Below are 12,021 nucleotides of genomic sequence, written 5' to 3'. Positions count from 1 at the left end.
TACAACCCTTTGATCCTGAGATAGATAGGACATTTTATAGATTAGTTAGACATCATTTAGTACCTTTTGAGCATCCTGAGCATTCTGTTATTGGTGATTTGGAGCATTATTGTTTTGAACATTCTGATTTTGAACATTTTGAGAACATGGCACAACCTCCACCCCGTGAGAGGACTCTAAGGGAAATGGTTGCACCTGATTTCACCTACGAAAGCTTGTGCATCCAATACCCTGATGAGGATGTCCCATATGTTCTTAAAACTGGACTGATCCATTTGCTTCCAAAGTTTCATGGCCTTCCAGGTGAAGACCCACACAAGCATCTGAAAGAATTCCATAATGTCTGCTCCACCATGAAACCACCAGATGTCCAGGAGGATCACATATTTTTGAAGGCCTTTCCTCATTCTTTAGAGGGAGTGGCAAAGGACTGCTATATTACCTTGCTCCAAGGTCCATCACGACCATCAGAAAGGATATTTCAGGTATTAGACAACTCAGTGGAGAGAGCCTATATGAATACTGGGAGAGATTTAAAAAATTATGTTCCAGTTTCCCTCACCACCAGATTTCAGAGCAGCTTCTTCTCCAATATTTTTATGAAGGACTCAGTAACATGGAGAGAAGTATGATAGATGCTGCCAGTGGTGGAGCCCTTGCTGAAGCCAGAAATTTAATTGAGAAGATGGCTTCAAACTCCCAGCAATTTAGTGCCAGAAGTGATGCTATTGTCATTAGAGGAGTGCATGAAGTAGCCACGAATTCATCTTCATCAGCCGAGACTAAGAAACTTGAAGGTAAACTAGATGTCTTGGTTAACCTGGTAAACCAACTGGCCATGAATAAAAAATCTGCACCTGTCGCCAGACTCTGTGGTTTATGCTCCTCTGCCGACCACCACACAGACCTTTGTCCTTCTGTGCAACAATCTGAAGCAATTGAACAGCCTGAAGCTTATGTTGCAAACATCTACAATAGACCTCCTCAACCTGAGCAGCAAAATCAGCCACAACAGAACAATTATGACCTTAGATGGTCGAATCCTTCACAACAGCAGCAACAACAGCCTTATTTTCAAAATGTTGTTGGCCCAAGCAGACCATACGTTCCTCCACCAATCCAGCAACAACAACAACAACAACAATAGCCCCAGAAACAACAAACAGTTAAGGCTCCTCCGCAACCTTCCCTTGAAGAACTTTTGAGGCAAATGACTATGCAAAACATGTAGTTTCAACAAGAGACTAGAGCCTCCATTCAGAGCTTAACAAATTAGATGGGACAATTGGCTACACAGTTAAATCAATAACAATCCCAGAATTCTGATAGATTACCTTCTCAATCTGTCCAGAATCTCAAGAATGTGAGTGCCATTACATTGAGATCGGGAAAGCAGTGTCAAGAACCTCAACCAACAAATGAACCTTCCTGTCATACCCTAATTTCGTCCGGGGACCATCCGTTTGTTGGGATGCGACCCTTGTTTGACCACTTCAAGGTACTTGGCACCCATCGTTAGGCAATGCGTGAAGTTTTGTGACATGCCAGAAGTCGAAAGAAAGCATTGTTGCACAATCCGTGAGGTTCCGTAACATGCCGGAAGTCAAAAGGAAGCATTGTTGCACAATTCGTGAAGTTCCGTAACATTCCGGAAGCCAAAAAAGGGATGATTACATAATCCGTAAGGTTCTGTGACATTACGAAAAGAAAACAAGTATCGTTATGATATTCGTAAAGTTCCGTAATGTTACGGAAAAAGAATCAACAAAAAAGGCAGTGGGTGTATTTAGTAAACAGGGGGGTGCAAATAGCAACCAGGCCCACTTGGGCCTTCAAGGAAGTTCCCCAGAAGGCGGTGCCTTCTGGAGGAAGCAACCTAGCTCGCCTGGGCGAGCTGGGTGGCAAGCTCTGAGAATCACTTAAAATTAGTGAGAAAAATTGTTTCCGTGAAGAAAATCCAAGTCGAGGCGCTTCCGTAACGCTTCCGAGACGTTTCCGTGGAAGATTTTGCGAAGATTTTCAACCGTTCTTCGTCGTTCTTCGGTCTTCAACCGGTAAGTTCCCGAAATCAAACTTTTCAATTCATTCTATGTACCCTTAGTGGTCCTCATTTGTTTCGTGTGCTTTTATTTTTATTTCATTTACTTTTCGTACCCCCTTTTGACGTGCTTTAGTCATTTATTTAAGTCATTTTCTCGCCTAATCAAAAATAAAAATAAATTTCCACCGATCATTCATATTGTGACACCTTTTAATTTTTGTTAAAATGAAATCTGACCGTTCGGTCATGCCGTAACCACGTTTAAAACAAAAACGAGGCAAAATAATAATATAATAATCAAAAAATATCTTTTAGTAAAATAATAATAAAAAATCAATCGGACGTTTTTCTTTGGGATTTTTTCTTTCTTAATCGAATTGACTAATAACCAAAGTGAAACTAAGGCTAAAATCAATTCATAAATCAAACTTTTGTCATCACCTAAAAAGGCCATTTTTAAGGTCCAACACCTTAAAATGGTCTTTTTCGCCTTTATTGGTTAAACGTAGATTTCTAAAAAGCCTAAAATCAACACGTAGTTTTATTACCTCTTGCAAAAAATAACAAGAGATCATTAATGGTCCAATGCCTTAATATTTTCTCTCCTTTCAAAAGAATCGAAAGATTGTTTAATGGTCCAACGCCTTAAATGACCTTTCATTCAATAAAAACATATTTTGCAAGAAAAATAGGATAAAAACAATTTAACCAATGTTTGGTTCTCAAAGAACTACGTAGGTCTGATTTCCTTATCACAAATTGAGGAATACGTAGGAGCAAGGGAAACACCCTCGTCGACCACAAAAAGATAAAAAATATAAAAGGCATAAAAAGACATAAGAACGTGAAAAGGGGGGAGATAACATAAATTGAAGTCATATTTACACATTTGATTAAAGGCTGCCGTCTCTTGTGACGGACGTGTGGGGTGCTAATACCTTCCCCGTGCGTAAATACAACTCCCGAACCTTTCACTTAATGTTCGTAGACCACATCTTTTTCGGTTTTTCCGAAGTTTTCCTCAAATAAACGTTGGTGGCAACTCTGCTCGTATTCCTTTCTTGGAAGACGCACCCACGAGTCACGCGTCGCCCTCCCGCCGAAGGGTAGGTTGCGACAGTTGGCGACTCCACTGGGGACTGTGTTTAGAGAGTTAGGCCATTTAATCTTGTGCAATGTTTTCTCATGACTTTCTCCTTTGTTGGTTTCCCTTTATCTTTCTTATGTTCTTGTGTATATAAACTCTTTTGATGCTTTTAGTGTGTTTTAAAATGTATGCATGAGGTAAATATTTATTCATTTGATGCACACAAACACCAACACTATTTGCACACACGGTGAGTTGAAAAAGGGCGATATACCCGGGTTCGTGGGAACTTAAGGAGTGAAGGTGAATCTGTGATCATGCTAGGTCTCCGACTTGCTTGATTACAGTGAACCCTCATCTAGAGTTTTTCTCTTTGACAACATATTGTTGCTAGTAGTCCCTACTGCTGCAATATGTTCTTCAAAGGGGATGATACCTCTAGAGACCATCAAGAGAGATATGACCACCTTGGGAATTATCATTAAAAGCCCTTTTAGCTCCCTCCCATATAGGTCCCTAAAATAGGGGCACGGAGCAAGCACGCTGCGTGCCATTTTTCACACTGCCATGCATGTAGTCAAAATGTCGTGTATCCCTATGATTATATTTGTTTGTGGATAGTGTCGTACTATGTACATTCCCATGTTGTGTCTTATCATGCACAGGTTTCGTCTTGATCCCCTCTCTTTGGCAAACCAACGGAAGGTCCGTGTCACCTTCTTAAATACATACGTCGGGCATCATGGTACCCCAAGACGTTGTATCTAAGGAGACAATTTCCCGGACTCCCGTATTCATAAAATTGCATCTGTGTTATATGCATTTCTTCATGCATTCATCCATTCCACCCATGATAGATGTGCGAGTTTTGATTCGCACTGGGTTTTTGTTTTGCTTTAGTAAACATGGGAACAAATCAAACTGGGAAAAGGTTTTATCAAGTCAAGATTAAGGGCCTAGATATCACCAGCATTAAGGAGTTGGGGCGGTTGATGGGAGCTCTCCAAATGCAAGCCTTCCGCAAGGCGACGGAAAGATATTAGATTTGACCATAGCAGAGATATCCACAGAAGCCATTGTATCACTCACCCAATACTATGACCAGCCCTTGAGATGCTTCACGTTTGGATACTTCTAATTAGTACCGACTGTTCAAGAATTTGAGGAGATTCTAGGATGTCCTCTTGGGGGGAAGGAAACTGTATCTTTTCTCCGGGTTTCTTCCCTCCTTGAGCAAGATTGCAGTTGTGGTCAGGGATTCGGCGAGAGGATTGGATCGTGTAAAGCAAACTCGAAACGGCATAGTGGGCCTACCATGGAAGTACTTAGAAGGCAAGGCAAGGGATATGTCGAATCAAGAGGAGTGGGTCCCGTTTATGGATGTATTAGCATTGTTAATCTTTGGGGTTGTTCTCTTTCCAAACGTGGACGGTTTGGTGGACCTAGCCGCAATTGATGCTTTCCTTGCATATCACCATAGCAAAGAAAGCCCGGTGGTAGCTATCTTGGTAGATTTATTTGACACATTTGACTGAAGGTGTGAGAAGAGTAGCGCACGAATCATCTGTTGTTTACCCGTTCTTTGTGTATGGTTGGTTTCGCACCTATTCCAACAAGACATAAGGCATCCATGTCCGCTCCGAAGAGAGAGACCAATCACGAACACATAGCATGGTCTTAAAAGAGGATTTAGCTGCTTGCTCAAGGTCCAAGAGAAGCTTGTCTCAGCATTTATGCGAGACAGAGACCAACATGTTAGCCATCGTCAGCAAGTACCAAGAAGAATTAAATCTAGCCACGGCCCACGAGCACAAAGTGGCGGATGAGTATGCCCGAGTGTACGCGGAAAAGGAGGCTAGAGGAAGGGTGATCGACTCATGGATGGACCGATTTGCTCTTACTTTGAACGGGAGTTAAGAACTTCCCCGATTACTAGCCAAGGCCAAAATAATGGCGGATACCTACTCCGTCCCCGAGGAGATCCACGGACTTCTCAGCTATTGTTAGCATATGATAGACTTAATGGCCCATATAATTAGAAACCGCTAGGAAGTTTGTATTGCCACTCAGATCTTGACTAGTTATAACTTTCTGAATAAAATGAGTTTATCCCACGTTTTTACTCCAAAAATCAGTGCGAATCAAAATACTCCCGCATTTTATCTCTAGCATGCTTTCATATCATGCACCGCATAAGCATCTCTTCAAGGCATCGTAATGAACATATTGTTCCTGCATTTGTCCGTTATCATATTCCAACATCACATTTTGCATGAATCATTGCATCATCATGCATATGCGTTCAACATACTTTTTTTTCTACAAACTGCATACCTTTTGTTTTCATGTTTGCTCATGCATGATCCTTGCGTTTTCCTCTGCAAAACAAAAACAAAAAAAGGAAGCATGAAAATTCATGATGCATTCTTAGTTGCATGTGTTAGGTACCATGAGCCAACCATGTTGGGATCATAAACCCATTTCTAAAAAAAAGACAACAAAACAAAAATACCTAATGCATGGTTAACTAAGAAAAGATGTTTATTCGGGCATCTCAATTTCATAATTACATTTTCCATGCATAGCTTAAGTATGCTCGAGTCATTCATCTCTGTGAAATGTTGTCAAATTATTGGCAATTGAAATTGTCATTCCTTGGATTACGGGGTTGAACCAAGCTCATGCTTTTACGAAAAAGGTTCATTAAGTCAAGTTGAAGTATGGAAGTAACCAACATGCAAATTAGGGCAAAAGATGGATCGGGTTACATCGCTGTTTTGTTTACTGCCAAACGCATTTAGGATTGTTGATGTCCTTGTTACTTCCAGTTTCACCTTGACAAAGATGTCATGGACCATGTTGAAAATCTAAATTGATTCAACCCCATGTCCTACGTAAAAATTCACAATACTTCAACTGTGCATCATTCACATACATCTATGCTTTTCATTGGTTGCATTGCTCATTGCATTCTTTCCTTGAAAAAAAAACAAAAAAATGAACTTAATCATTGTCATTAAAAAGAAAAGAACACACTTTACGGCGCCCTTACTGAACTCATGCTAGAGCTAGAGCAATGGATAAAGTAGAGGAGGTGTAAGAGCAGATGAAGGCCGACATGGAGGCCATGAAAGAGTATGAAGAAGATAATGGAAGCCAATGCGGTTGCAGTTGCCGCTACCAGCGTTGTTGCTAAGGTGAACCTAATGCCCCCATCTGGCCTCAAGCAAATGAATCATCCAACCTCAGATATGATGGGCAAAGATTTGGGAAGTACGAACGGCCCCATGATGTGCAAATTCAAAACAAGCACACCTTCCCGCCATATGGCTCGCTTCCCAAGGAGGATGTCAATAACAACGCTCCCATACTCATTGAAAGCCAACAACCTCAATCTAATCATGCACATGTCTCTCAACCCATGGGGGAGACTCATGAAATGCCCCCCACAATCTAGCCGACTTCGAGCCTTGCCTCGGATATGCCACTGAAGGGTAAGCAGTTGGTGGTATACCCCTGCAAAACACTTTGGAGGGACCTCAGTATCACCCACAACCACACCCCTTGCATTCCACACCGGGTAAAAACCCTCATGCTATGGCAGAAATGGGAAAGTTGGATCATCTAAAGGAAAGGCTCAGGGCCATCGAAGGAGGTGAAGATTATGCCTTTGCTAGCCTAGAAGAGTTGTTCCTAGTATCCAATATCATCACCCCTCCCAATTTCAAGGTGCCAGACTTTGACAAGTACAAAGGGACTAATTGCCCTAAGAACCATCTAAAGATGTGTTGTCAAAAGATGGGGGCATACGCAAAAGATGAGGAACTGTTGATACATTTCTTCCAAGAAAGTCTTACTGGAGTAGCTGCTACTTGGTACACTAACTTGGAACCTTCCCGAGTCCATTCTTGGAAGGACCTAATGGTTGCCTTCGTTAGGCAGTATCAGTACAATTTTGATATGATTCCGGATAGGATACAACTACAGAACATGTGCAAAAAGGGGGCACGGATCTTTCAAAGAATATGCCCAAAGATGGAGAGACTTGGCAACTCAAGTGGCACCTACAATGACGGAGAAAGAGATGATCACAATAATAGTAGACACATTACCAGTGTTTTACTATGAAAAATGGTGGGGTACACACCTTCAAGCTTTGCGGATTTGGTCTTCGCCGGGGAAAGGGTCGAAGCGGATCTGAAAAGAGGCAAATTTAATCATCCTGCTTGGACGAATGAGAAAACCGAGGCAAATGAAGAGGGTGAGGATGAGGGAAAAACCCATGTTGTGACTGCCATTCCTATACGGCCAAATTTCCCACCAACCCAACAATGTCATTACTTAGCCAATAACAACCATTCTCCTTACCTACCACCCAGTTATCCACAAAGGCCATCCCTAAATCAACCACAAAACCCACCTTCCACACAACCAATGCTAAACACCACCTTTAGCATGAACCAAAACACCAACCAAGGAAGGAATTTTGCAGCAAAAAGCCTGTAGAATTCACCCCAATTATGGTGTCCTATGCTAACTTGCTCCATTATATACTTGATACTGCAATGGTAGCCATAACCCCTGCTAGGTTTCCTCAACCTCCATTTTTCCGAGGATACGACTCGAACGCAATGTGTGCTTATCATGGAGGAGCCTTGGGGCATTCCATTGAGCATTGTATGACCCTAAAGCGTAAGGTGCAAAGTCTAATTGATGAGGGCTGGCTGAAATTTGAGGAGAATCGCTTGTGAATCCTAACATTGACAAACAACACCACACATGGGGCAATTTTGAAAGCTGTTGTTAGATGTCTCTAATGAATCATCAGGATTTTTAAGTTTATGTCATTATTATAAACCACAGTTACAATGCTAAAATGGATGAATTTGACATCCTTGTCTCTCTCATCCTTTCACAAACACATATTTGCTTATTCAACTTCCACCGGAATGTGAGTGTAAGCCATTGGTTTGTTTGCTCAAAGCGACCTGCGCTCCTGAGTGTTGGCTTCCAAGACCGTTCAATCAGAGATTACTCGTCCTGCACGTTGGTGGGGTGCCGTAAACAACGAGTAAAGCAGAAAAGTTCAAAAAGAAAAAAAAAAGCATTTGATTGACTGTGTTTTCAAGTAAAAATATAGACATTCATGTGACCTCATTTTATCATTCCAGAAATTGTCTTTTTAGAGAGAAGTGAGTTATCAAGAATAGGAGTCATTTGACTTAATCTGCCGATTGAAAAAATCCTTCAACTATTTCTCGTCCTTGGAAAATTCTTTTTGCAAGAATCAACTGCTTCTTTCATTCTTCCTTGCTACTAGGTTGTGAAAACAAAGATGGATACCTCAGAGCCCTACACTGGGGCAATGAGGGGCATCGTGCATGAATCTCAAGTGAACCTAGGGGTAGATTAGAAGTCCTCACCCAATAGGTTCCTTGCTACAAGGTCATGACGAAAGACAATGATTGGTACCTCAAAGCCTTACACTGGGGCAATGAGGGGCACCGTGCATGAGCCTCAAGTAAACCTAGGGGCAGATTAGAAGTTCTCACCCAATAGGTTCCCAGCTACAAGGTCATGACGAAAGATAACAATTGGTACCTCAAAGCCTTACACAAGGGCAATGAGGGGCATCGTGCATGAGCCTCAAGTGAACATAGGGGCAGATCAAAAGTTCTCACCCGTCGATGTTTTTAAACAAAAAAAAAAGGGGACAAACCCTAGAATTTATATGGAATGATTAAACGTCAAACGGCTCCATTGCCGTCACTCCAAAATGGTCAAGTGACTAAATCAAACAGAACATACACTCTGAGGGAGTTCCCGGAGAGATTTGCAAAAGATAGGATAAGGTTGCATGAATTATCACCTCTTTCAAAAGGACAGTCAATCTGTGTTTTCCAAAAAAATTAAATTAAATCAAAATCAAAATCACAAAATAGGGAAAGAATGTCATTGTACAACTTTCCATTGCATTGCATTTTTATGGGAGATTGTTGATTCAGGTTTGAAGTCTTGAAGATTAGCCCTTAGGTTCTAGTTTCATGATTTTACAATGACAAACAAGTTTTAATAGATGTAGCATTTGTATTGTATGTTTTAAGACTAGGCATGTTGTTTGATATAGTTTGTTTTTCTTATATCAATGCTTAGTATGATTCGAATATGTTAGACAAGTGGATTGATCTCTAAGTTTCTTAGAAGCATTAAGTTCAACACTATGTAATCAATTAATAGGTTTTGTAATCCATTACAAAGTGTTAGAACAAGCAACAAAACCATCTTCAACTTGAAATTTTGTTAAAATCATCAAATTAATCGATTACCAGTTCTATAATTGATTATATGTGTCAGTTTTTGAAAAAGAAAGACACTATAGCTCAAGATAATCAATTACCATTTATTGTAATCGATTAAATGTGTCTAGAACTTAAGGAGCCCTCTGTGTGGTTGAAATAATCGATTACCACATTGATAATCGATTATTCTAGAAATCATAGAAGCATGAGAAGTTCTTTGTTTGAAACAAGATAATTGATTACCATTTCCTGTAATCCATATCACGTGTTGGGAAATGCGGAACAAGAGTGATTTTAACAAATTAATTGATTACCCAGTTTGATAATCGATTACCCAGTCTGATCAAGATTTATTCATTATTCATCATGATTTGATCATTCTTTGAAGAAGAGCTTAAAGATGTTGATCTACACATAAAAGTGTATTCAATCCAATTTTGATAAACATTGGTTTCTGATCTTGGTTAGGGTTACCAATGTTTTGTGTGAGGCTATAGGGTTTCAACTCCTATTCTTTCTCTTGTACGGTTTAAGGGAATAGTAGAATTTGGAAATTGCATGTACATGGTGTTTGTACTTGATTCTCTATTAGTGGAAGTTCTAAGGGGTCTAAGAACAACTAGATGTAGGTCCTCTTGAAGATTGAACCAATATAAATTCTAGATGTAGTGACCTTTCCCAAAGTCTACCAAGGCATTGAGGAGATTTTGGGGCCTCATCGAGTACTATAGGCGCTTTAAATGCAACTATGGGAAGATAGCTCACCCACTTACTAATTTGTTAAAATGAGGTAACTCTTAGTGGAAGGAAGACAACTATGAGGTATTTATAATATTGCAGAAAGCTATAACAACAGGCACGGTGTTGGCCATACTAGATTTTGGAAAACCTTTTTCTATCGAGTGTGATGCTTTGGGGAAGGGAATAATAGGAATACATACACAAGATAAAAAAGGCCTATAACTTTTTTTAGCAAAGCCTTGGCGAACTTGTCACTCACCAAATCAATGTACAAGAAGGAATTAATGGCCTTAGTCTTAGCTATTCAACATTATAGGCCTTACCTTTTGGGTCAGATATCCATGGTTTTTATTGACCAAAAGAGCTTAAGATACCTATTAGAACAAAGGGTCATGACACAAAATCAACAAAATTGGTTGTCCCAACTGGTTGGTTATGATTTTGGGATTGTTTGTAAAGTGGGGGCTTCAAATAGTGGCATAGGCATTGTCAACGCAAAATGAAGATAACGAATTGTGGCTAATTTCTAAGACCTATTGGCAACACATCAGTTATCGAAGAGGAAGTTAGGATTGATCCTACATTGACCAAAATGATTAAGGAATTAAAAAGGGATCCTAACTCTCACTCCCAATACACCCTATAACACAAAAGGATATACTATAAGAGAAGGTTTTTGCTAGCTAGCACAATCCTCAACATGGATTCCCAATCTTCTTCAGAAGTTTCACTCTCCCCCATGGGTGGGCCAAGGGTATACCGTAATTATCGCAGGCTGGCTCAATCACTGTTTTGTAGTTGCCTATCATGTTTTCCATCACAGCAAGTATCAAGCCGCCAGTCTAGCGAGGTTACTCCAGCCATTGCCTATTCCAAATGCTATTTGGGAAGACATCAATATGGATTTTATAGTGGGACTGCCAAAATCAAAAGGGTTTCATGAAATTCTAGTGGTAATTGACAAGTTGAGCAAATATGGACACTTCATTTTGCTTAAACATCCATATTCGGCTCAATCCCTGGCAAAATTTTTTGTCTAGGATATAGCACAACTTCGTGGGATACCAACCTCAATTGTCAGCGATTGTGACCATAATTCCATCAATCACTTTTGACAAGAAATGTTTAAGCTGCAAGGTACGAAACTACACATGAATATTGCTTATCACTCGGAGTTCAATGGACAAACTGAGGTATTAATCAAAACATTAGAAACATGTCTTTGATGTTTTAGTTCAGAACAAGAACATGGGCAAAATTCATATCGTGGGCTGAATACTAGTACAATACTAGCTTCCAGAGTGCTGCCCACAACACTCCCTTTGAGATTGTGTATGATAGATCACCCCATCCTTAGTAAGGATTATACCAGGAGAAGTCTTTGGGGAAGTTGTAGCCCGAGATCTAAGGGACAGGGAATTAAGGTTTTGGTGGAAGCACTAAGGCAATTAAAGTTTCATCTTAGGAGAGCACAGGATTTGATGACTCACTATGAAAATGCCCGGAGGAAACCAACCAATTATGTTTTGAAGTTGACAAAAATAGCCAATTATTTTTCTCATCAGTTGACCAAAAATGTCCTAAGCACATTACAAAGCATTTCAAGACGGGGAAATGTTGACTCCGTACATGTCTATGAAAAAGTACTAGATTTAATTTCTCTCCTTCCTAAGTTGGATTCTCATTAATTAGTATAATTAGTGTTATCTTTGCCTCCGCAACCAATAAGTCTTGGGTATTGTACGGGGGAAGCGTTCTACACAAGCAGTTGTCATCACCCAATTACTCGCCTTCTGAAGTGCTTCTCATACGTGGTATCACCACAACCAATGTCGCTTCAGGATTTATCATCC

At 40.3% G+C, this 12,021-nt stretch overlaps 1 non-coding gene across 1 annotated transcript; it reads right to left on the bottom strand.

The window, feature by feature from the left end:
• Window positions 1-463: 463 nt before the first annotated feature.
• Window positions 464-570, bottom strand: LOC112998049 (small nucleolar RNA R71). Its single transcript, XR_003263070.1, has one exon. It is a non-coding gene; the product is annotated as a small nucleolar RNA R71 (small nucleolar RNA).
• Between the last annotated feature and the right edge of the window lie 11,451 nt (window positions 571-12,021).

This window comes from Glycine max, chromosome 1 (genome assembly GCF_000004515.6).
Source record: "Glycine max cultivar Williams 82 chromosome 1, Glycine_max_v4.0, whole genome shotgun sequence".
Classification (NCBI taxonomy): Eukaryota; Viridiplantae; Streptophyta; class Magnoliopsida; order Fabales; family Fabaceae; genus Glycine; species Glycine max.
Note: the sequence above shows the minus strand (reverse complement) of the source record. Positions and strands in the feature narration are given on the sequence as shown.